General features: G+C 54.2%; 1 protein-coding gene and 1 long non-coding RNA gene across 2 annotated transcripts in view; both read right to left on the bottom strand.

Moving 5' to 3' along the window:
• Positions 1-21,874, bottom strand: part of LOC135305560 (zinc finger protein 418-like) — a 409,899-nt gene that overhangs the window by 351,855 nt on the left and 36,170 nt on the right. The window lies entirely within an intron of this gene.
• LOC135305784 (uncharacterized) lies at positions 9,573-10,804 on the bottom strand. Its single transcript, XR_010366769.1, has 3 exons — positions 10,582-10,804; positions 10,247-10,363; positions 9,573-9,630 (listed from the first exon to the last, which is right to left on the bottom strand). It is a non-coding gene; the product is annotated as an uncharacterized LOC135305784 (long non-coding RNA).

Below are 21,874 nucleotides of genomic sequence, written 5' to 3'. Positions count from 1 at the left end.
TGTGCCGCGCTGGCCGCTCAGGCACCAGGAACCAGCAGCAAAGGGCACTGCCAGGGCCAAAGGCCAGGTCAGCCAGACAGAAAGGGGCAGTGCTGGCACTGTTTCCATGGCAGCCCTCACTGGGGGTGACACCTGGGTCACCTGTCCTGGCAGCTGCCATGGAAAGCCCTGGCAGGGACTGAGGGCACAGACACTGGCACTGAGACACGGCTGGGCCGGGTGCTGAGCACAGGGCTGAGCACTCAGAGATGGTTTTGTTCTTGCTGAGCTGCAACAGAGCCAAGGCCTGTCCTGCCCCTCCTCCAGCCACCCTGGGCAGGGGCTGGGGCTGTGGGGAGCTTGGCAGGGGACACAGCCAGGACAGGTGACCCCAACTGACCCCAGGGATACCCCAGACCACAGGACATCATGCTCAGTGTATGAAGTGCGGGGAACAACGAGGAAGGGGGGAATGTTGGAGTGAGGGTTTTTGCCTTCCCAGGTAACTCTTAGGCAACAGGGAGCCCTGTTTCAGCACTGGGCAGGGTCAGTACCAAAGACACAGACACCAACTTAAGGAATACTGTCATTTATATAATTCACAGCTGCAAAGAATTACAAAAGGATAATCTCAGCAAAGCACATAATCGTGAGCAAAGAATTACAAAAGAAGTTCAGCAATCCAGTGCACACCAGTCATTACCAACATAGATTGCCTGCAGTGATTAAATAAAGATCCATCACCAGTTACCCTCGGACTTTACCATCACCCAGATCCACACATCAGCTGGGGCAGACAAGGACTGCAGAGCCACTCCCAGACACTGGGAATTCCTGCAGGTGCCTCCACCTTTGCAGGCAAGGAGCCTCCAAGCCTTCTGTGAAAGGACACAGCTTTTACACTGTCAAATAAACAAACTGACATCACTGCTAGTGTGGGAACATCTGGTTTCATTCTCCTGATTGGTTTCTCCCAAAGCCTGGCCAGGGCTCAAGGAGGAATCAAGGGAGTTGACTTTGATCCTTCAGCCCCAAACAAGGCCAGAGGAGGCCTTGTCTGGTTTCTGAATACAGAAATAGAAATCCATGTCTTATCAAGGAACACATTCACTGTTCATAATGCTTTGTTAGGGAGTGGATACAAATATAACATTTGGTTGGAAGGTTCATCTAGAGATGAACTTTGCCTCCAGGCCTGTTCAGGCCTTGCTACTTGGATGGATCCTGAGACCTACAATGAAGTACAACCTTCATAACCATTCTTTCAATAGCACAGTTTAGGTTTAGATATTAGGCATAAAGGCATCTCCCCTTGTGCTTCAATTAAGTGCTGTTAAATTTCATTACTCAGAGCTATTCACATTCCTTTTCAAACATGCCTAAAGAGTTGCTACTATTCTCTCTTCTATATCAAATGCCTCTCTTTTCTTGAGACTGTCTCTTTTAAGACAAGTCTCAATATTCCACTTCCCATCACAAAGTGTCACAACAACTCGAACATGGAATGTCAGAGTGCACACCAAGTGCACACACTGCAATGATGACAGACACTGCCACAAATGCATTTCACAGCAGCCTCCTTTGGTAGCCATGAAGCCAATCCCACCAAGAAGAATTTTCTTCTTTCTGCCACTCTTCTCCTGCTCCTTCTCTCAAGGTGATTGCTGACTGTTGGCCTTCAAACCCATCACTGACAGCAGTGCAACATTCCTGTGCCATGAAAGCCCAGGCTCCTCCTTGGCCAGCAAGCAGATAATCCAAGGCCATGCGGTTCTGTGGAGTCCCCATTTGTGTTTGTTGGAGCCCATAGGATGTGCTACTGGACATTTTAACAGCATCATTTGCTACTTCCAATAATCCTTTCAGCTTATTCATGTCAACTCCACAGGACAGGGCAGCACACATGGGGCACAGGATGAACCAGAATCTTTTGCTTTCTGAAACCCAAGGCACTCCTTGGGAGGAAAATGTTCTCTGGGCTCCAGGTCTTCCTTGTGGTTGTTGCTGAAGGACCCTAAATGGTGGCCCTGCAGCCAGGAGTGGGGTAACACTGACACTGACCAGCTCCAGCAGCCCAAGCTCTACTGACATGGGGAGTGATGGTGAAGCACAGAAATCCTCTCACACTGTGGCCTCTGTAACTAGAACAGGCTTCGGTTCTCCTGAAGGGAAATCTTAGTGAGTCCTGTCAAACGGATCATTGTATTCCTGTGTTTTCTTGAACTGTCCCTTCATTGACAGTTACGAGTCAGAGCCCATGGACAGAGTTCTGGCCAGCCCACAGGGTGGGCCCTCCAAGGGAGCCCCATTCCTCCCAACTTCAGCTGAGAACAAACCCAGCAATTACTGACATGGAGTACTTTGGCTACCCTGATCTTGAAATTTGCAGAACTAATCAGTAAATTTTGATGACTAATCCCGTGGTGAAACACTGGAGGTGTTTGTGGCAAACAAAGATTCTGGCTGACTATCAAGGTACAACTTGCAGACATCAATAGTACTTTAGTGACACTGTTCTTAATTTTTTCTAAATCTCATTCAAGATAGGAACAAAAATTGTGTTGTCCATGGAGGTGGTGCCTTTTTAACTCCAGAATAATGCCCCCAAGTCCTTTGCTGTTCAGCTGTACCATGTTGTCTGTGGCTAACAAGGCTTGGTGGGGCCCTTTCCCCTTTGGCTGGAAGGGGGCCGGGTCCCAGTCCCTGAAGGCACCCAGGCTCCTGGATGGAATTTGTGTGCAAGTCCCTCAGTGTCACAGCAGCCTTCACAGGGAGCCCTGTGGATCAGAGCATTTTCCAAAGGGGCCATTGGGCCAAACAAGGAGATTTGGTCTGGCAGGATGTGTAAAACAGTATCCTGTAACACCTACTTGTTCTCACACAGAATACTTGTCTGCAGGGACATATTCCCATTGTTCCTGCCCAGGTTTCAGGATTCAATGCTGTCTTTCCTAGAAGCTGCTCCTTCAGCTGCCTCAGGAGGGCCTTTTGGCCTCCGGGCCCACACTGGCTCCATTATTAAGACTGCTGGATCCAAACCATTTATCTCCACAAATGGTAATGACTGGAGGTGGATCTCCTTTTTTCACAATCATTCTTAAAATTGCAATATCAATAATTGTGCTACCCTGTCATGGGGTTGATGTAATTTCTCCTTTATATTCTACATCAATTCCTCCTTTCCTCCTGCCATGACATGAACACTTTTCAAGGCCAAGCTCCAAGCGAGCAGTTACCAAACCAAAGTGTCCTGGAGGAATCTGAATTCCTGTCTCAGTATTGACAGCTCTCATTTGCTTCTGATTTATCCTCATTAATTCCAATGCATGAAGGTCCAGCCCTGCAACCTTTGGGCTGGCCCTGCCAGGGGCCATCACACCCAGAACAATTTCCCAGGCAGTCCAAGTCTCACTGCCCATGGTTGTAGTTGCAAATTGGGTGCAGCTGTGCACAGCCAGGGGTTTCCATTTCCCCAGTGGGCCATTGTTAAGGGTATGGAGCACATCTGGGAGATGGGTTCTCCATGGGGACAGGTTCCCATCTCCTCATGTTTTCAACTGCTCTTTTAACAACCCCTTCACCTGTTCAACAAATCCTGCAGCTTGAGGATAGTCTGGTACATGAAAAACCCTGCAGTCTGAATCACGGTATTTTTCACAGTAACAGACAAAGCACTCTGCATCACAGTATCAGCAAACCCTGTAAAAATAGACAATTTCATCCCCTCCTCCTTTTTTCATTGTATACAATCTCACAAAGTTTACTTCTGACATTAGGGTCCTGGCCAATCCTTTTCTGTAGAGTGTTTAGTGTTACATCCCTGAGCAGCCAAAGCTACCAAATTAGGATTGTCAGCACTATTTCACATTATTACTATTTTATACATTGATATAGATATTGATATAGAAATATAGATATAGATAGATAGGTATAGACATACATATAAAACATATATATCAATATATATATTAAGGTCTTATTATACTATAAATATGTACATAGTTATTTATGATATTAATATTTCACTTGCACAAATGCATCCAAGCTCAAGATTAAAACCTTCTTCTGTTGCTCCATGTGGGAGCATTCCAACAAGAATTGTTCCTTCTGAAGGTGCTATTTCCAATGTACTGTTAACTAATTCATCTTTGTCTGTCCAAGCCCACAAGTTGTTTTCCTTTTCCGTATGCAATTTTTGGATACATTTTAAGACATCCAGGAGTTCAGATTCTTTTAACCAACTGCCCCACTGCTCACACGGTGCCCCGACCTCAGCCCACTCCAGAGCCAGCCAACTCCAGGGAAGGGCTTCCCATCTGGGAATTTCTGATGGCACTGATTCCTCACATTTACATTTAACAAGAGACATTTTGCTGTGATCTGGCCAGACTCTGCCAGTTTTGTTTTACCAGTGGGCAGGATCAGCACCAAAGACACAGACTCCAACAGAAGGAATCAGTGTCATTTACTGCACCTCAAAGCAGCAAAGGATCACAAAAGGAGCAGCTCAGTAATGCACCCAGTTATCAGCACCAAAGATTGCAGCAGTGATTAAGAAAGATCCAGCATCATTTACCCTCAGACTTCACCATCTCCCAGATCCACACAGCAGCTGGGGGAAGCTGTCCCAGCCAAGGGCTGCAGAGCCACTCCTGGACACTGGGAATTCCTGCAGGTGCCTCCAGCCACAGGTGAGGCTCCAACCCCGCTGTGAGAGGGCCCAGCTCTGACAGTGCTGAATGAACAAACTGACAGCACTTCTAGTGCGGGAACATCTGGTTTCATCCTCCTCTTGGGTCCCTCCCAAAGCCTGGCCAGGGCCCCAGGAGGAACCAAGGGAGCTGACTTTGATCCTTCAGCCCCAAACAAGGCCAGATGTCAGATTTCATGGCCTTGTCTGGCTTGCAAATACAGAAAGATCAATACATGTGTCACTAATGAGTGGCTACATCTATCACAGTGCTAATGACCATGCATATTTCATCAGTGAGCAGATACAAAGATAGCCTTTGGTTGGAAGGTTCATCCAGAGGCCACCTTTGGCTCAGGGCCTGCTGTTCAGGCCTCACTCAGGGCTGTTGTCCAGGCCTTGGCACTTCAGGGACGTGGTTTAGTGCTGGGCTTGGCACTGCTGGGTGACCAGCTGGGCTGGATGAGCTCAGAGGTCTTTTCCAACAGAAAGGATTCTGTGATTCCGTGATTCTATCTGCTGAATTCAGCTAGGTCCATGTTAGCAGCACTCATTTGCTCAGAAAGTCTCCTCTTGCTCAGCTCCTGTGGCCTGAGGCTTCAGCTCCTTCAGCTCCTGGTGCTAAGCTGCTCATGCTGAACGAGACAACTCGGAGAGAAGAACACAGTCCATCCAATTCCTTCTGGGACATGCAGAGGGGAGGGTGTGGAAACAGGAGCACTGTTTGGTATGGCCTCCTCTCTGTCCTTCATGCCTTTCAGCACTTTGAACCAGCCAGGAGCTTTCTCCAAGAGTGCAATGGAGCAGCTGTTCCTCCTCTCATGTCTTGACTCTCTCCAGTCTCTGACCTTGCCTGGTTTTGTCCCTCTTGCTGTGCCCTCTGTTCCCCCAGGGCTCAGTGGCTGCTGCCCAGGACTGTAGGACTGGCACAGATCCAGTGGTTGAGACCCTCCTTGCTGTGGCCTTGGAGCTGCCTGGGCACAGCAGCCTCTTCCATCTGGAAGCTCCCCATGGACTGGGAGTCCCCAGCTCCGTTCCTTGCACAACCTCCAGGAGCCCAGGGCTGTCATCTCAAGTCCCTGCTGGCACTGGGGCCTCCCAGGTGCCTCAGGCTGCTGTGACACTGCTGCACACAGGAGGGAAGAGTGGCAGGGACAGTGCTGAAATGTCACTATAGGACACAAGACAACACAACGCAGAGATGCTGTTGCTCTCAAGGCAGGAAAAAGGAGAAGCTTATTTTTTCACTCCAACATTTATAGATTTCCAAAGGTGACAGTGGATTGGAGGGTGAAAGTGCCACCTTTCCAAGGACAAACGAACAGTCCATCAAGTTTCTCCTCCTCCATAAAAGAATGCAAAACAATAAGTTGTTTACAGAAAGTGTGTGAGAAAGTTTGGTACAAGAATGCAAACATCAGAACACTTAGAAAATCTTAAAAAGTCAAGGCGACATTGAAAGTCTCCATGTGCTGCTGCTGCTGCTGCTGTGGGATCATTTGTCCAGCCCTGCCCCAGAGTCAGGGATCAGATCCAGGCCCTGCTGCTGCTCCCTCGGGATCAGCCCCGGTTTGGGTGTTGCTGTCAGGGCCAGCAGGAGCGGTGGCTGGAGCAGCAGGTGCAGACAGTGCCCCAAGCCCTGGGGCTGGAGGGGTCCCTGGGCTGGGCTGGGAGGGAGCTGCCCCTTGTTCTCCCTCTGCCCCAAGCAAAGCTGAGCCAGGCACAAGTGGGGCAGCACAGCCAACAGGGAGCCTGCGAGTCTCTTCCAGCCCTGGCTGCTCAGAGTTTGGGCCTTGGAGCCTCAGGTGGCCAAAGGCAGCTGCTCCTGGTCCGTCTGGGTGTGCCCCCATGTTCAGCAGTGGTGCTCCATCAGTCTGTGCCCAGCAGTGGGGAAAAGCCTCAGCCCTGCAGGGCCAGGAGCTGCCGGGCTCTGCCTGAGCAGCTCAGCCAGCAGGAAGGGAGCTGCTCCACATGGGAACCAGGAGTAAAGGGCTGCAGCACCTCGTGCTGGGGCAGAGCCCAGATTCTGAGAGGGAATAACAGAGTTATTCATGTGTATTGGTGCATCAGCACTGCAGGTGCTGTGCCTGCAAACACAGAGTTCGAGATCTGCAAAAGAATTCTGCAGCTCTTGACTGGATCAGGATGTCAGCAGTGCTGAACTCCAGCACAGTCCAAATGAAACACTTCACACTTCTGCTCATATCTGCTAGATTTTTTTCTTCAGGGTATCCAGAGAAAAGTAAACAGAGGAGGAGCCCACATTTTCCTTGTTTATCAGAAATGTTTCTCATTTTACTGTACATTCCTTTTTAGAATGATTTTTTCTGTTAAAAAAAAGGAAAAAAGAGAAAAAAAAAGAAAGATAAAAACAAAAAACAAATGTGTAGTGAAAATCTTCTCTAACGTTGGATTAAGAGGTAACTGGTCTTTTTAAAAAGAGAACTCAGTTACTTTGGCATGGATCCATATTACTGACCTCAGCATCACTTTTTTAAAAGATTCTGGGTTTTGTTTGCAATATTAAGTAATTTTAAATTGTGATTGAATCAATAGGAAATTGAAAGATGGATTGTGGATGACTGTGTCTTGAGTGTAAAAATATTGCAGTTTGGAATTTGGATTTAAAGTGTTGCAAATGAAAGTTATAAATCCCAGTGGATTGTGTGACAGCAGCTTTTCCTAGAGGATGTACAGCACTCCAAGGACTTCATGAGTGGGGTTGGGGGTACTTGGACCTTTGTCCTGTGCCACTCTGAGACGTCATGGAATGGAACTTCACCTGCCACCAGCCCAGGTCACCCTCTGCCACCAAAGCTCCTTGGACCTTGTGCCCCCAGGCAGGCACAAAGTGTTTGTGCTGTTCCCCCTTTTGCACAAACCCACAGAGAGCTGGGATTTTTCCAAGTCTCATGTCTGCATTGGGCCATATTCCTAAAGAAGCAGCAGCCCAACCTGATGAATATGGCTACTTATGTGGATGGTTGTGAGCTCTACTTCCTGCCTAGAAATCCTGAAACTGCTTCTGAATGCTGCTCCTTCAGCTCTTGGACACCTTCTCACACAGAGCTGGGAAAAAAAATCTCCTGGCCAACAGCTAAAGAGTGAGTTATGCCAAAGTTAGAGCTCTGTGGGAAATCTCTATCCATCCCTATCCTATTAATATATCCATACGTGGGGGTGTGCATGGATGTGTCTTGTACACAAAGGAAGGGGTGTGCAAGCAACGTGACTGACACTTTCACTGTCCGTGTTCATCCCATACCCATGGGTACAGAGACGTTATGGAAACCCTGGCACACACAGAGCCACAGAGCCTTCTGTCCCTGGATACAGAGACATCTAAGAGCCCCTGGCACACCCAGACCCTTCTGTCCCTGGATACAGAGACATCCAAGAGCCCCTGGCACACACACAGACCCTTCTGTCCCTGGAGGACGGAGCGTGGTGGGTGGGGGTGGTTGGTGGGCAGCGAGTCCTGGACAGCAGGCCAGACCCGGCTCCAGCCCTGCCAGGCCCTGCCAAGGCTCAGTGCAGGATCCTCTGGAATGGGAAAGCCTTTCAGCCTTGTCCCTGCCCAGAGGGGCAGTGCTGGTCTGGCAGCACAGGTTGTTTTCCCCTCAGGCTGCAGGAGATGAGAACACAACACTTGCCAGCACTGAGTGCGAGGCACAGCTCTGGGTGCTCCCCATGAACCTCAGCTCTGGGAGCACTGTCTGCCCCAAGCTCCAGGGGCTGCAGTGGGAGCCCGGCTGGGCTCTGCCCTGGGGCCATCCTGCTGGGACAGCTGGACACAGGGAGCATTCAGCTGCCACAAACAGCCAAGCCAGGGCTGCAGGGCAGCTGCTCCAGCCCGGACTGCACTGCTGTGTGCTGTGCTCTGGGGCTGGGGCTCCCCACACAGGGGACTGGACTGGTGTGCCAGAGGACACAGAGAAGCTTCAGCTTCAGCCTCACTGAGGTGGGTGCATTGGCTGGGAAGAGTGGGGAGGCTCAAGGGGATTCACAGAGCTCATCCTGCTGCAAGGATGAAGGGAGTGGGAACACAGCAGTGAGGAGAGCTGAGGGCTGGAGAGTGGCTCTGAATGACACTGAAATGCCACTGGACCTCTGAAACATTGCTGCTCCTCAGCCAGTGACAGCATGAGTCCCTAAACCTGGGGCTCAGCCCTCCTTGTGGTCAGGGGCAACAAGGAAGGCCAGCAAGTGATGGAGACAGCAACGGGCTGGGAATTCACTGGGGGAAAAAAGGGAGCAGTTGAGAAGTAAAAGGCAGGTGGGGGAGTGAACTGTTCAGAGAAAGGGCTGAGCTACAGCTTGAGCAAGCTGAAAAATGTCAATTGATTTGATTTCAGAAGGTATTGAACAAGTTTAATTTTTGGGAGGTGTCACTCTGCAAACTTGAGCTGTGTTGCCAAAATGCTCAAGCAAGTCTGTGCTGCAGGTGACACCATTTCTTCTTTGGCTGATTCTGGCCCGGTGCTGAGCTCCAGCAGAGCCCTGGCAGAGCCCAGAGCAGCCTCAGCATCCGTAGAGCCCGGCTGCAAGGAGAGAAAGCAGAAACTGCTCGTCAGCTGAGGGCTCCTGTCCCCTTGTCCCAGCTGCCCGTGGTGCCCAGGCCATGCTGGCTGTGCCCAGAGCAGTGCCCAGAGCTGGCCATCAGTGCTGCCTTTGGGAGCAGGGCAGGAGGGCAGGACATGTGCCCAGCCTGCAGCCTGCCTTGGCACATCCACCTGCTCAGCAGCTGCCCAGAGCAGGATGCTCCTGTGCTCGCTGCCATCTCCCAAAAGCTCTGATCCCACCCTGCCAAGCACACGGGGACCCACCTCATGCCATCCATGGCTGGAAGAAAAGCTGGTCCCAAACGATGTCCTCAGCCTGCTCCAAGGGCACGGCCCATCCACGCCGCAGTTGCTCTCAAGAACTTCCCAATCCAGACTGGACCAACCAGAATGCTTCCTCTAGAAAAACAAACAACAAATTGTTGAAAATAGATTACAGACAAAAAGGGAAAAAAAGAACAAAGGTAAAAATCATATCTCTGTGAGGGGATTGAGGAAGGCCCAAGCCCTGCATGCCAGGGAAAAACCCAGCCATGTGTGCGCAAAGCCCAGGTTTTCTCCCTTCCCCCTGCACTGTCCCCCACAATAACTGTGATCCCAAAGCAAACAAGGGCAGTGGAGCTGCCCAAGCCCTTCCTTGCCTGCACAGCAAAGCACCTGTGCACAGATTTGGGAGTCCCACCTCTGCTCCCACCACAGGGGTTTGTTTGTGTCGGGCTGGCTGCCCCAGCCCCAGCCCCAGCCTGGGGCACGGTGGGTGCTGGGGGCTGTTGGCAGGACCAGGAGCCCACTCCCATTTCGTACCCACCCCAGCCCATGCCCCCAGCCCTGCCAAAAGCAGCTGGGCAGCCGACTGAAGGATCAGCTGCATCTGCCTCAGCAAAGGGGGAACCTTTGCTTCCCAGCCAGGCTGGGCAATGCCCAAATCTGGGAGCATTTCCCCAGGTGTGGACTCATCTGCAAATTCCCTGTGGAGTTTGGCTTTGAAGAAGGTGCCACAATCAAAGTGCATCACCTTCAACTGCTGGTGGCCAGGTTGAGGAAGAGGTTGTCATCCTTCATGTCATCCTCGCTGTCTTCTGCAGCAGCAGCCCCACCCGGTACAGCTTCTCTGGGGGCTCCTTCTCCTTCCCTGGGGTGAGACCAGGCTGTCAGGGCTCTGCCCAGGGCCCCAGCTGTCAGGGAACCAGGACAAGCAAAACCTGCTTGGATGGCAGCCACCAGGGCTGGGCAGAGCAGCTCAGCTCCAGCACAAGGGCTGCATGTTCCCATCCCATGACCCTGGTGCAGTGACACGGGCTGGCTTTCTTTGCTTCTCATTGCCAAGGCATGTGTGCAGCTGTAACTTACCAGGGCCCTGCAGCACAGTGTGCCTGTGGCTCTCTCCCTTCTTCTAGGGCAGATCAATATCCTGCATCCAAGGATGACAGAACACCTCTTCTAATGAGGGTCTGGCCAAGGGGTGCATGGATAAACACCACCCAATCAGATTTTGGCACTCTGGGGAGAGAAACCAGAAACTGCCCATCAGTTGGAGAAGGCTCCTGTCTGCTTTGCCCCACTATTCCCATGCCCAGGCCATGCTGGATGCGCTCAGAGCTGGGCCTGAACTTTCTTGGTTTTGGGGGAGAGCAGGACATGTGCCACCTCCTCAGCAGCTGCCAGAGCAGGATGCTCCCGAGCCCGCTGCTGTCTCCCAGCACTGGTATTCCCCCTGTGCCCAGAGAAGAGGATTCACCTGGAGAGAGCCGTTGTGGCAGTGAGAGCTGGCCCCAGCTGAAGTTCCAGCCCCTCCTGAAAGGCATCTTCCCGCAGACCATCTCGTGTAGCAGGATGCCCAGGGACCAGATGGTAGCTGGCTCGCCATGGTACCAGCCAAAGCGGGTCCATTCCGGGGGGCTGTATGATGGTGTTCCTGTGGAATACAGATGGAGTTCAGCAGGGGGATGCTGCTGCTCCCAGAGCCTGGCCCCAGCATCCCTGGGTGAGCGGGGGCTGCATCAGTGGCACACAGGGTGACCACTGTCCTCTCACCAGCATCTGGGACTGGTGTACAAACTTGGGATTGCAAAAGAAGCCACTGGTGTGGGAAGGGGACAGTGGAAGCCCTGGCTAGGCCTGACCATGACATGCAAAGGAAATACCCACTGCGTGCTGGGGAAAAACCATGCCCTCATTCTCCCTGCCTGCACTGCCCCAAACATATTATAAAGGCAAGACAAACAGGGCAAGTGGAGCAGTCCAAGCCCTTCCTCTTGCCTGCACACAAACCGGCTGGGGCACAGGTTCCAACATCCCTCTCTGCTACCCTCACCCACGGCTGTTTTTGTCAGGCTGGCTGCCCCAGCCCAGCCCCAATCCTGGGCACAGTGGTGGGCAAAGGCTGCCAGCAGGGCTGGAAGATGGCTCCCCACCCAGCCCTGCTCTAAAGCAACTCAGCTGCAGATTCAGTCCCCTGAGTGGCAGCAAAAGGGAGAATCCCCGCTGCCACACCCAGCTTGGGCTGTGAGGTCTTGGGCTGTGAGATGCCAGGAGGGGGAGCACAGCCCTGTGTAGGCTCACCTGCAAAGTGAGTGTAGGCTGTGTCTTGCAGGTAGGTGCCACAGCCAAAGTCAATCAATTTGGCCTGCCCGGTTGCCAGGTCAACCAGGATGTTCTCTGGTTTGATGTCGCGGTGCAGGACCCCGCAGCTGGTGCAGTGCCACACGGCCTCCAGCACCTGGTGGAACAGCTGCCGCGCCACCTCCTCGCGCAGGAACCCCCGTGCCCGAATGAAATGGTGCAGGTCCTGAGACTGCTCCGGCCGCTCCAGCACCATCAAGATGTCGTTGGGGAGCTCAACCCACTCCAGCAGCTGGACCACACCGGAGAAGCCACTGGACACCTTGTCCAGCAGGACAATCTCCAGGGGTGCGCTGGTGCCGTCGGGCTGCGGGAGGAGCACGATGCTGTCAGTGGGGCTGATGCCGTGCCGGGGGTCAGGAAGCCCTCAGCCAGCCCGGGATGCTCTGCACCCTGCTCTGGCCCCATGCCCGCTCTCCCTCGAGGCGTCCTGATGGCTTCCACCCTGCCGGGCCTCGGCTCATCCCTGCCCAGCACAGCACCTCGCTCACTCACCAGCTCACCCCAGTGATGGACGCGGTTCTGTGGCACCCTTTTGATGGCTACCTGCAAGCCAAGTGCAGAACAGGGCTCAGCTCGCTGTCCACCCTGCCCAGTGCCATCCTCCTCCCGCCTCCTCCGCCCTGCTCCTCCTCCTCCACCCCCTCCTCCTGCGCCCGCTGCCGGCCCCGCCGCTCACCGGGGCGCCGTCCGAGAGCCGCGTTGCTGCGAAGACGTTGCCGAATCCGCCCCGGCCCAGCAGCGAGCCCAGCCGGTACCGCTCCTTCAGGCGCTGCTGCGCCTTCCCTGCGGGCGGGACGCGGCTGTCAGCGCTCGGCCCGGGGCCAGCAACGGCCCCCGAGCGCCCCTCACCCGCCCCGGCCCGGCCATCCCCCGGCGTTCGCTCCCTGCAACGGGACAGCGGCGGCTCGGGGCCGGGGGCCGCGCTGCCGAGCGGCGGAGCTCGGGCCGGGCAAGCCGCAGCGGAGGCGGCGGGAGCGGCGGGGCCGCGTGTGTCCTCCGCGGGCCCCGGGAGGAGCCGGGGCCGGGGCCGGGGCCGGGGCCGGGGCCGGGGCCGGGGCCGGGGTCGGGCCAGGCGGAGCTAAAAGCCGGCGATGCCGCCCCAGGCACTGAACCCCGCCCAGCAGCGCCAGCGCCAGCACGGCCAGAGCCGGGCTGGGACCAGACCTCGGTGGGACGGCCGGGGGCGGGCACGGGGCAGCCCCGCCCGGGGCCGGGGGCGGGCCGGGGGCATGGCCCGGCCCGGCACGGGGAGAGGGAGGCGGGGAGAGGAGGGGAGACCGGGAAAGGGAGAGCGGGAGAGGTACGGGACAGCGGGAGAGGGAGAGGGAGAGGAGAAGGGAATCTAAAGTTGTTTGTCTCGCTGCTGCCGCTGCCGCTGCTGCTGCTGCTGCCGCTGCCGCTGCTGCAACTGAAGCTCCGGGGCCGTTTGTCCCCGTGTCCGTTTGTCCGTTGCCCGCTCGCCCCCGCCTCGAGCCCCACATTCCCCGAGGGCAGCCCCTGAGCCTGTCCAAACACGGGAACTTTGCCGAGTTCAGCCAAGAGCCAGAGTCTGGACTCCTGCACAGTGGCTCAGGAATCCCCTCGGTCGCTGCTGTGCATTGTCCCTGCTGAGGGTCAAACACTCTCAGAGCGCATTCCCTGAATGCAGAATTTGTACCTGACCCAAGCCCTGCACTTACCTCTCCAGCATTGCTTTCCAAGAAAAACAGGGGAAGCCAAACTGTGTGTAGGTCATGGTATCTTAAAATGTCTAAAACGTGCCAACTCATGGATCTTAGCGGTAAAATCTGTTTGGAATTAATAGGATGGGCAACTAGTGCAAGATGGAAAAGGGGAGCATAAAAATAAATAGAGAAAAATGTCTTGAATTTTTTCAATTTTCATTTAATTTCTTAAAAGCTCTTTCAGTTTTTCCAGAATCTTCTCCTCAGTCCTGTATGCTTTTTCCAAGAACCTTTCCTGAAGAATGAGGTGCAGCTTCTGTCACAAGGTGTGCCACCAACTGCAGCTTCTCTTGGCTTTCCACACTGTGTGTGCAGCACACTTGCAGCAAAGCAGGACAAATATTTGATGAACTTGACAGCTTGTTCTTCTCTTTTCCTTGTGGGCTGGGCAGTTGTGCCATTGGTAAGGTTTTCATTGTTACTGTTCTACCCTAAGAAAACATGACAGGCTACCAAGAACTCCTAGGGAATGCAAGCCTGACTGAATGCAAAGAAAGAATCTCCAGAGCCTGCAGCCAGAAGTGGAGAGCTGTGTGATCATCATTCCAACATCCCCAAGGACATCTTGAAAGTGATCTAGAAGATGAAAATGGGCTGACAGAGGGAGTTTGTTTCTGTGCTCTGTTCAGATTCTTCTACATCTGAAATCAATTCTAAAATCTCCATCTAAATGAAGAGTACAATCAATTCATGAAAAGCACCAGAACAAACTGTACCTCTCAGGAGATGACTGAAATAATCTGTAAAGGAAAAATGCAGGAGAAATGCATTTCTCAGCACTGCAGTATTTGCCTGCCTGAAACCCTCCTCCATCTCCTCCCCATGCCTAGGTCTTGCAGTGTCAGTTCTGTACTCGGTGGTGCCTCCAGCCCTGAATCCCTTCGTCTACAGCCTGAGGAACCAGGAGCTCAAGGCTGCAGTGAGAAGACTGATCACTGCACATCTTAGGAAGTATTAAACTGATTGCCAATTTCGGCAAATCACTTGTAATAAAAGTCATCACTTATAGCTCTTTTGGTTTGGTTCTTTGATTTCCCTGTCGTTTTCCTTTTTAAATATTCTTCCTAAAGCTAGATGATTGTTTCTGCCATTTCTGACTTTGTTTCTCTCCACCTTCCCTGTGGCCACAGACTGTGCCAATGATGGGCTGCAGTCTCAAAGGTTTTAAAGGAACTAAAGGATCTCCCAGCAAAGTTTTCTGCAGAGATCCCTCTATTCTTGCCTTCTCTGGAGCTGCAGCAGCAATGTCTGTGTGCAGAGCTGGGGCAGATCAGTGCTGGCCCAGCAGCTGTGCCCAGCAGCTGCAGCAGCACTTGGTGTTGGCAGTGCTGCTGCCGTGGCCCTGCCCCGCTGCCCTGGTGGCCCTGGTGTTGCTGCAGGGCCTGAGTGCTCTCGGGGCCGGGCACAGTCCTGGGGGTGGCAGTGCCGGGGCTGCAGCAGGGACAGGCCATGGGCACTGCTGGGGCAGCGCTGACGCCTCAGGCCAGGCCCTGGGGGCTCCAGGCTCCTTGCCCAGGCTCTCTCAAGAAGACGGCCAGGCCAATGCTCAGCACAGAAAAGCCCCAGGCTGAGCAGCCCCAGGCTGGCCATGGGCAGGCTGGGGGCAAACAGCATGGCTGGGGCTCTGCAAGGGCCCTGGGGGAGAGGGGAAGGAGCAGCAGAGCAGGGGCTGATCCATCCCCAGTGTGCTGCACAGCCCAGGGCAGCGTCCCAGAGCGTCCTGATGGAGCTGCCAACAACATCCCCCCTCTGCAGCCCTGGCCTCTCCCCCAGCTCACAGAGGTGCCGCATCCTTGCAGGCACAGCCACGGCAGCACTGGCTCAGGAGCCCCTGTTTGCATTGCACAGAGCAGGCAGGAGCACCCCCATGCTGCTGCTGTGGGGACATGAACCTGAGGGAGCACAAATGCCATCAGCCCCTGGGGCCAGCAAGGGCTGGGGGACACCAGGGAAACCACTCAGCTTTGTCCTGGCCTCTGCAGTCAGCCAGAAAGTTTGTTCCCATTAGCTGGGAGATTCCTCTTCCACTGCAGATGCTATTACTCAGAGCCAGGGCTGCCTGACAGCCACCCCCAAACTGCCCTCAGCATTTCCTTGGCTTCACCTTTGCTTTTTTTTCCCCTTTGTTTTTGTACCAAATTCTTCCTCTTGCCACGCCCTGTTCCCTGCCCTGCAAACAGCCCACCCCTGTTTGCCCTTTCCTCTCTGGCCCCACTCCCCATTCCAGTTCCTGACTTGGCACCATGGGAACGTCCCTTGGGGAGCAGGATCATCCTCCAAGTGCTGCAGGAATTGTCTGCAGGCTCCTGCAGTGCCTGGTGCTGCTCCCTTTCCAGAGGCACCCCAGGCCAGGGGGGCACATCTGGGCTGCTGTGTCTGCCTGTGGGGCTCCCTGTTCTGGGCAATGAGGAGGAGCTGCAGAGGCTCTGCAGGACTGACAGGATGGGCTTTGGGCCTAGGAGGAGAAGCTGAGGCGCCTGGGCTGCTGGAGCTTCTGAAGAGAAGGCCCAGGGCTCATCCTGCACCTGCTGCAAGGGTGGTTTCAGAGAATCCCAAAATCAGCAAGGTTGGAAATGACCTTGGAGATCATCAAGTCCAACCTGTGCCCTGAGACCACCTTGTCTCCCCCAGGCCTCCTCTTCTCCAGGATAAACAACTCCATCTCCCTCAGCCTCTCTTCACAGGACTTGTGCTCCAGACCCTTCACCAGCCTTGTTGCCCTTCTCTGGACACACTCCAGCCCCTCCACGTTCTTGCTAAATTTGGGGTCCCAGAACTGGACACAGCACCCAAGGTGCTGCCCAACCAGCGCCCAGCACAGGGGAAGAATTGCTCTCCTGGTCCTGCTGGTGACACCATTCCTGGTCCATAGGAGTGCCAGGGGTTGGATGAGGGAAATGGTCGGGAGGGGGCAGGAGACACAGTCTGATTGACTCTCAGCCATGAAGGGTCTTGATTTTCATACCTATTCAGTCTGCATTAGAAGGTGCTGGGGGTCAATATCAACTGGACATTGCTTATATCAATCTATAAACAGGAAAAAAAATTAAACAGAACAAACTGTTCTCTCTGCATTGTTTTCAAGACAGTATATACACTTTGAATACACTTCAGATATCTGTCTAATTAATTACAGAAAACTTGAAAACTTCTGTTATTCCAAATGGCTTTTCTTCTTTGGGCATGTTGAACAAATGTTTATGAGCTTTTCTCACTGAATTCCTGAACTGAAGAGGTCAAGAAAGAAGAGGACTCTGGAGTAGGAAAATTCATCATCAACCTCCAAGTGGCTGAGGATCCATCCCCATCAGAGCAGCAATGAACAGCAATTGGCACAGCTTTGTGGCTACCCCAGCTTTGGGATGGGCCCTGGGCCTGGAGCAGGAGCAGCTCTTGAGGGCCCCAAGGCCGGGGCTCTTGAGCTGCCCTGGGCACATGGGATGGCAGCAGGGGCTGCAGAGCTCTCAGCACCTGAGCCAGAGGGGAGCAGGGCAGCCAGGGAGCCTCCTTTGGCCTTGCCCAGCACCTTCCCCCATGGCTGGGGCTGAGTCCTGTGTGAGCTGCAGCTGCTGCTGTGCCCTTGGCAGGGGCTGAGGCCGTGGGGCCAGTGGCCAGAGCAGCCTGGCCTGAGCAGAGCTGTGGGGCCAGAGCCGGCTGGGCTGGGCTGGGGAGAGGCCCTTGGTGCTGCCCAGAGCTCAGGGCAGCTGGCAGAGCTTGCAGGGAGCTGGGCTGGGCTCAGAGAGCCTGCCCCAGAAACCATCAGTGTCCATCTCAGCCTGGCTGGGCGTGCAGGGGCAGGACTCAGCCCAGGCCGTGTGGGGCAGGGCCAGCGTCTGTGCAAGGCATTGAAAAGAGGCAAGTGTCCCAGAGAGGAGGCTGCTCTGTGCCCTTGGGGGCAGGGACAGAGCAGGGAGGGGGCCCAGGACATTTGTCAGTGCCAGCCTCTGTGCCCAGCCCTTGGCAGCCCTGGCTGCTGAGCCCAGCTTTGGCCTGGGCTGAGTTTGGCTGTGGCCCAGCTCCATCCTCCTGCGGGGCTCAGGGCCTGTTCCCGGCCATGGCCAGCCCTGGCTGGCCTCTCTGCTGGCCCAGAGGCCGGCAGAGCCCGGGCCAGGGCTGTCTGTGCAGGCCCACAGGTGCCAGGGGCTGTGCAGGAGCTGGCAGAGGCTGCCCAGCAGGGAGGCCATGGGGCACAGAGCCCCAAGGCTGCCGTGGGCAGCACGGCACAGGGGCCGTTCCCAGCCGCAATGCTCCTGGCCTGGGCTGGGCCTGCACAGGGGCTGGGCCACCATGGCTGGGCCAGCACAGGGCCACCAAGGGGCCACGCACCCACTGCCGGGGCTGACAGCAAGGCCAGGCACACACAAGCAATTGCTGAGCATGGCCTGCGCTGCCCAGGGCTGACTGTGCCACAGGCAGAGCTCAGCTGCCCTTGGGGGCTGCAGGAACAGTCAGGAGCCCAAAGAGCCTCCATGGCTGTGCTGGAGACCCAGGCTGGAGCAGGGAAATGCAGGGCTGCTGCGGAATGGGGAGGGCATTGAATTCCAGCACACACCTCAGCTCTCTGATGATCCCGGCACCATGCTGGGCCCTGTTTCAGACTGGAGCAGAGCAGATGTTGACGGCACAGGAGCCCTGTGGGGCTGTCAGGGACAATCCGCAGCTTGCAAGGTGCTCTGCTCTCCCTCAGGTGCTCTTGGAGGGATGCAATCCCAGCTGGACACCTCAGGGCACAAGTGGCACTGCCTGTTTATGGGCACACAGCTGATGTCTGCCTGGAAAGGGGCACAGGTTTTAATATTTGTACATTTCATAATATACAAGGAAATCTTTATTATCTGGGTCATTTGAGTACTTTTAAGAAATGGCCACGTTTTCCCACCAGGAGCAGAAATTTCCTGATTCTACTAGATTCTTCTACTTATGGCAAGTGGAGAAATACGGATCTTCCCCTCTATCTTTGCCATGAACATCATTCACTCTAATATTTCATGACCCCCTCCTTTACGTGTTTCCAGCTCTCCTTTTGAAATGGCCATGTCTAAGGACATCTCTTCATTTAGAGCAGCTGGATCCTTGTCCTTCGCATTGCTCCCAGAAGTCTTCCTCCAGATGCTCTCTGCTGATTCCAATGTATCATCCTTGATTGGCTTCATGATTTGAGCATCAGGGAATTGCCCAATCTTTCAGAAGTTTAAATACCTCCTTAGTCAGCCTCTTAGTTGTAGTTTTATCTTTTCTATCACCTCTTTTTATGTCTTTGTCTACAATCCTTCCTGTATGGCAATCCCTTGTGGATGGTGCACATGTCAGATGTTGCTGGGATGTCACAAGAAACTGAATGAAGGCTTTTGATGTTTATTAAATTTTATCATGTTTACATTTTTTGTTTTCCATGAAGAGAAACCTTCCTGTGCCTCTAGTCTCACCAGTTCCTGGTCCCTCAAAGGACACAAACCTGATGTGCTCGGGAAATGTGGCAGAAATGCTGCTCTTGGAGGGGTTTGAGTGCCTTGGATAGCTGAGTCAGTCAGGCCTGTAAGAAAGGTTAAGTCACAAGGTCTAAGTGACATTAAATGCTGCTAAGAGTTGTTCTTTTGCTAAGTTGTTATGTTTAATATGTTATAAGCTAAGCTGAACATCATTAAGTGTTATTCCTCTATTAAATTGAAAAATCATAGGTTATAATTTAGGTTAAATACTGTTAAGCTCTGTTCTTTTGCTAAATTGTGAAGCTGAAGTTATCACTTAAGGTTGAGGTACAAGTTAAGTCCTGTTACGTTTGAGCTCTGTTACGCTTTTAGGCCGTATTCCTTTTACCATTGCCCTCACTGTCCTTGTGTCACACACAGAGTCAGGGACAGTTCTCAGTTCATCTCTGGTTCGATTGCCTGGATTTTGTTTGGTTTTTTTGTTGCTTTGTTTCTTTGGTGTGCCTGAAGTGTCCAGTCAACAATGTGTCTTGCCAAGGAAGTTTGTGGTGCTGTCCCTTAATATTAAATCTGGTTGTTGCTGCTCCCTTGCTGGGGATATTTTCAGCGCTCTCAAACCCTCATTCAGAACAGGGTGAAGGAGCCCTGGCCCAGGCTATGGCCCTGGGGGACACAGGGATGCTGTCGGGGGGTCCCTGTCCCCCTGTCCCACCCCCCAAGGCCCCGGCCCCCCGTCCCCGTGTCAGGCTCTGGGGTCGATCTCGTGGAACATCCTCTGGGGGAGGCTGCAGCACCGGGAGCGGGGGGACCCGGGGGGACAGGGGACCCCGCTGTGCACGAGCAGCGTTGGACTGCTCTGGGGGAACTGTGAGGGGAGCTGGGGCAGAGTGACCTCCCCAGTGACATCACACAGCCCCTGTGATGTCAGAGCCCCCTATGAAGTCACACAGTCAGCCTGTGATGTCACACAGCATCATGTGATGTCACAGAGCCCCCTATGATGTCACACAGCACCCTTTTGGTGTCACAGAGCCAACTCTGGGATGTCACTCTGGAATGTCATGCAGCTGCACTGAGATGTCACAGAAGAGTCTGCGATGTCACAATGTCACCATGTGATGTCACAGCCTGCTCTATGATGTTACACAGTCACCTAGAATGTCACAACCCTCTCTCTGATGCCACAGAGCCACCCTCTATGATGGCAGGATCTGCTCTATGGCCTCATACTCTACTCCATGATGTCACAGACAGCTATGTGATTCCACAACTCCCTCAGTGATGTCACAAAAACCTCTCTGTGATGTCATACTGGCACTCTTAAATGCTACAGCACACACTTTGACCTCACAGCCTGCCCTATGATGTCATACAGCCATGCCATGAAGTCACAGCCTGATCTGCGACGTCACAGAATCCCCTCTATGACCTCACACAACAAACTCTGTGATGTCACAGCCCAGTCTGTGACCTCACACAGCCCACTCTGTGCTGTCACACAGCCCCTTGCTGACATCACAGCTGCTCTGTGCCTCTAGGACACAGCCACAGAGGCGCCGCTGTGACACAGCCCCCTCTGGGACATCCCCCAGCCCCTGCCAGTGCTGAGCCCCTGTCAGCTCTGGCTGTGCCCTGCTGGTGTCCCTGAGCTGCCCTGGCAGTGCCCCAGCCCTGCTGGGCTGTGCACAGGAGCTGCTCCTGGCCAGAGCTGTCTCTCTTCAGCGCTGCCCTTGCCAGGAGCTGCCTCTGGGCCAGGAGCCCGGCCCAGCTCAGCAGCACAGACACAGCACAAGGACTTTAATCACCCTCTGGGGCTTTGGTGCTCTTTGCATCAGACTGAGTCCCTCAGAGTATCCTCAAAGAACTTCTCAAGAACTCCAAATCAGATGCAAACTTCAAACTTTCTTTAACTTCTAATGGGTCCCAAGGAGAGACACAACTCATGTGAATGTGTTCCCAGGTTCCAGGTAGAGCAGAACACTGGAGGCAGTGATCACAGGTGGAAACAAGCAAGGGAAAGGTGTCTCTGGTGCTGAGCAAACCTGGATGTGTTTCAGGAATGCAAAGGGCCAAGGCCTGAGTCCCAGCCCCTGGCCAGGCAGATCCTGTCCCTCCCTCCTTGCTCAGGGCTCTTCCTGGGATGGGCACTGGCATGTGGGGATGTGCAATGCCAAGGGCAGGACCATGGGGCGGCCCCTGCCAGGCTGCTGAGCAGGGACAAGGAGGCAATGAGGCCCCAGGCCTGCAAGGGTCACTTGTCTCCTGCTCCTGGCTCAGGCCCAGGGCCAGCAGCCATGGCCAAAGTGCTGCCCAAGTTGGCTCTGTCAGGGCCTTGCAGCTGCTGCCCATCCCTGTGCCCTGTGCAGCCCAGGCTGTCCTACGGTGTCCCTGCCCTGCGCCTCTGTCCCTGCAGGCTGTCGTCATCCCCCGCCTGCCCCACCTGGCTGGCCCCTTCCTTTGCTGACAGCTCTGCCTCCTGCCTGCCTCTGCCTGCCCACACAAAGCCTTGGGCTGCTCCAGGCTCCTTCTGCACCACAGCCCTGCCCTGGGGGAGGAAATTCCTTTCTCTTCATGTCCAGTATGGGCCTCCCTAGCTGCCCTTGTGTTGTGTTCCACTGCAGTAAGCAGCAAAACCACTCCCCCAGACCCCAGAGTCTCAGACCTCAGGCAGGCATCGATGACCAACAGGGAAAGGAAGGCAACAGGATGGGTCTTGGTTTAGCAAAGCCCAGGATCCTTTTTTGTGCCAGGGACCAAGACAAGAAATGAAGGGGGAGAGGGACTGGTGGCTTGTCATGGGTTTTATATGACAGGGTAGGGGTGGAGTTTAGGGTCGGGATCCAATAGCAGAAGGAGCAGGGCGCT

The sequence above is a fragment of the Passer domesticus genome, chromosome 8 (genome assembly GCF_036417665.1).
Source record: "Passer domesticus isolate bPasDom1 chromosome 8, bPasDom1.hap1, whole genome shotgun sequence".
In the NCBI taxonomy this organism is placed as follows: domain Eukaryota; kingdom Metazoa; phylum Chordata; class Aves; order Passeriformes; family Passeridae; genus Passer; species Passer domesticus.
Note: the sequence above shows the minus strand (reverse complement) of the source record. Positions and strands in the feature narration are given on the sequence as shown.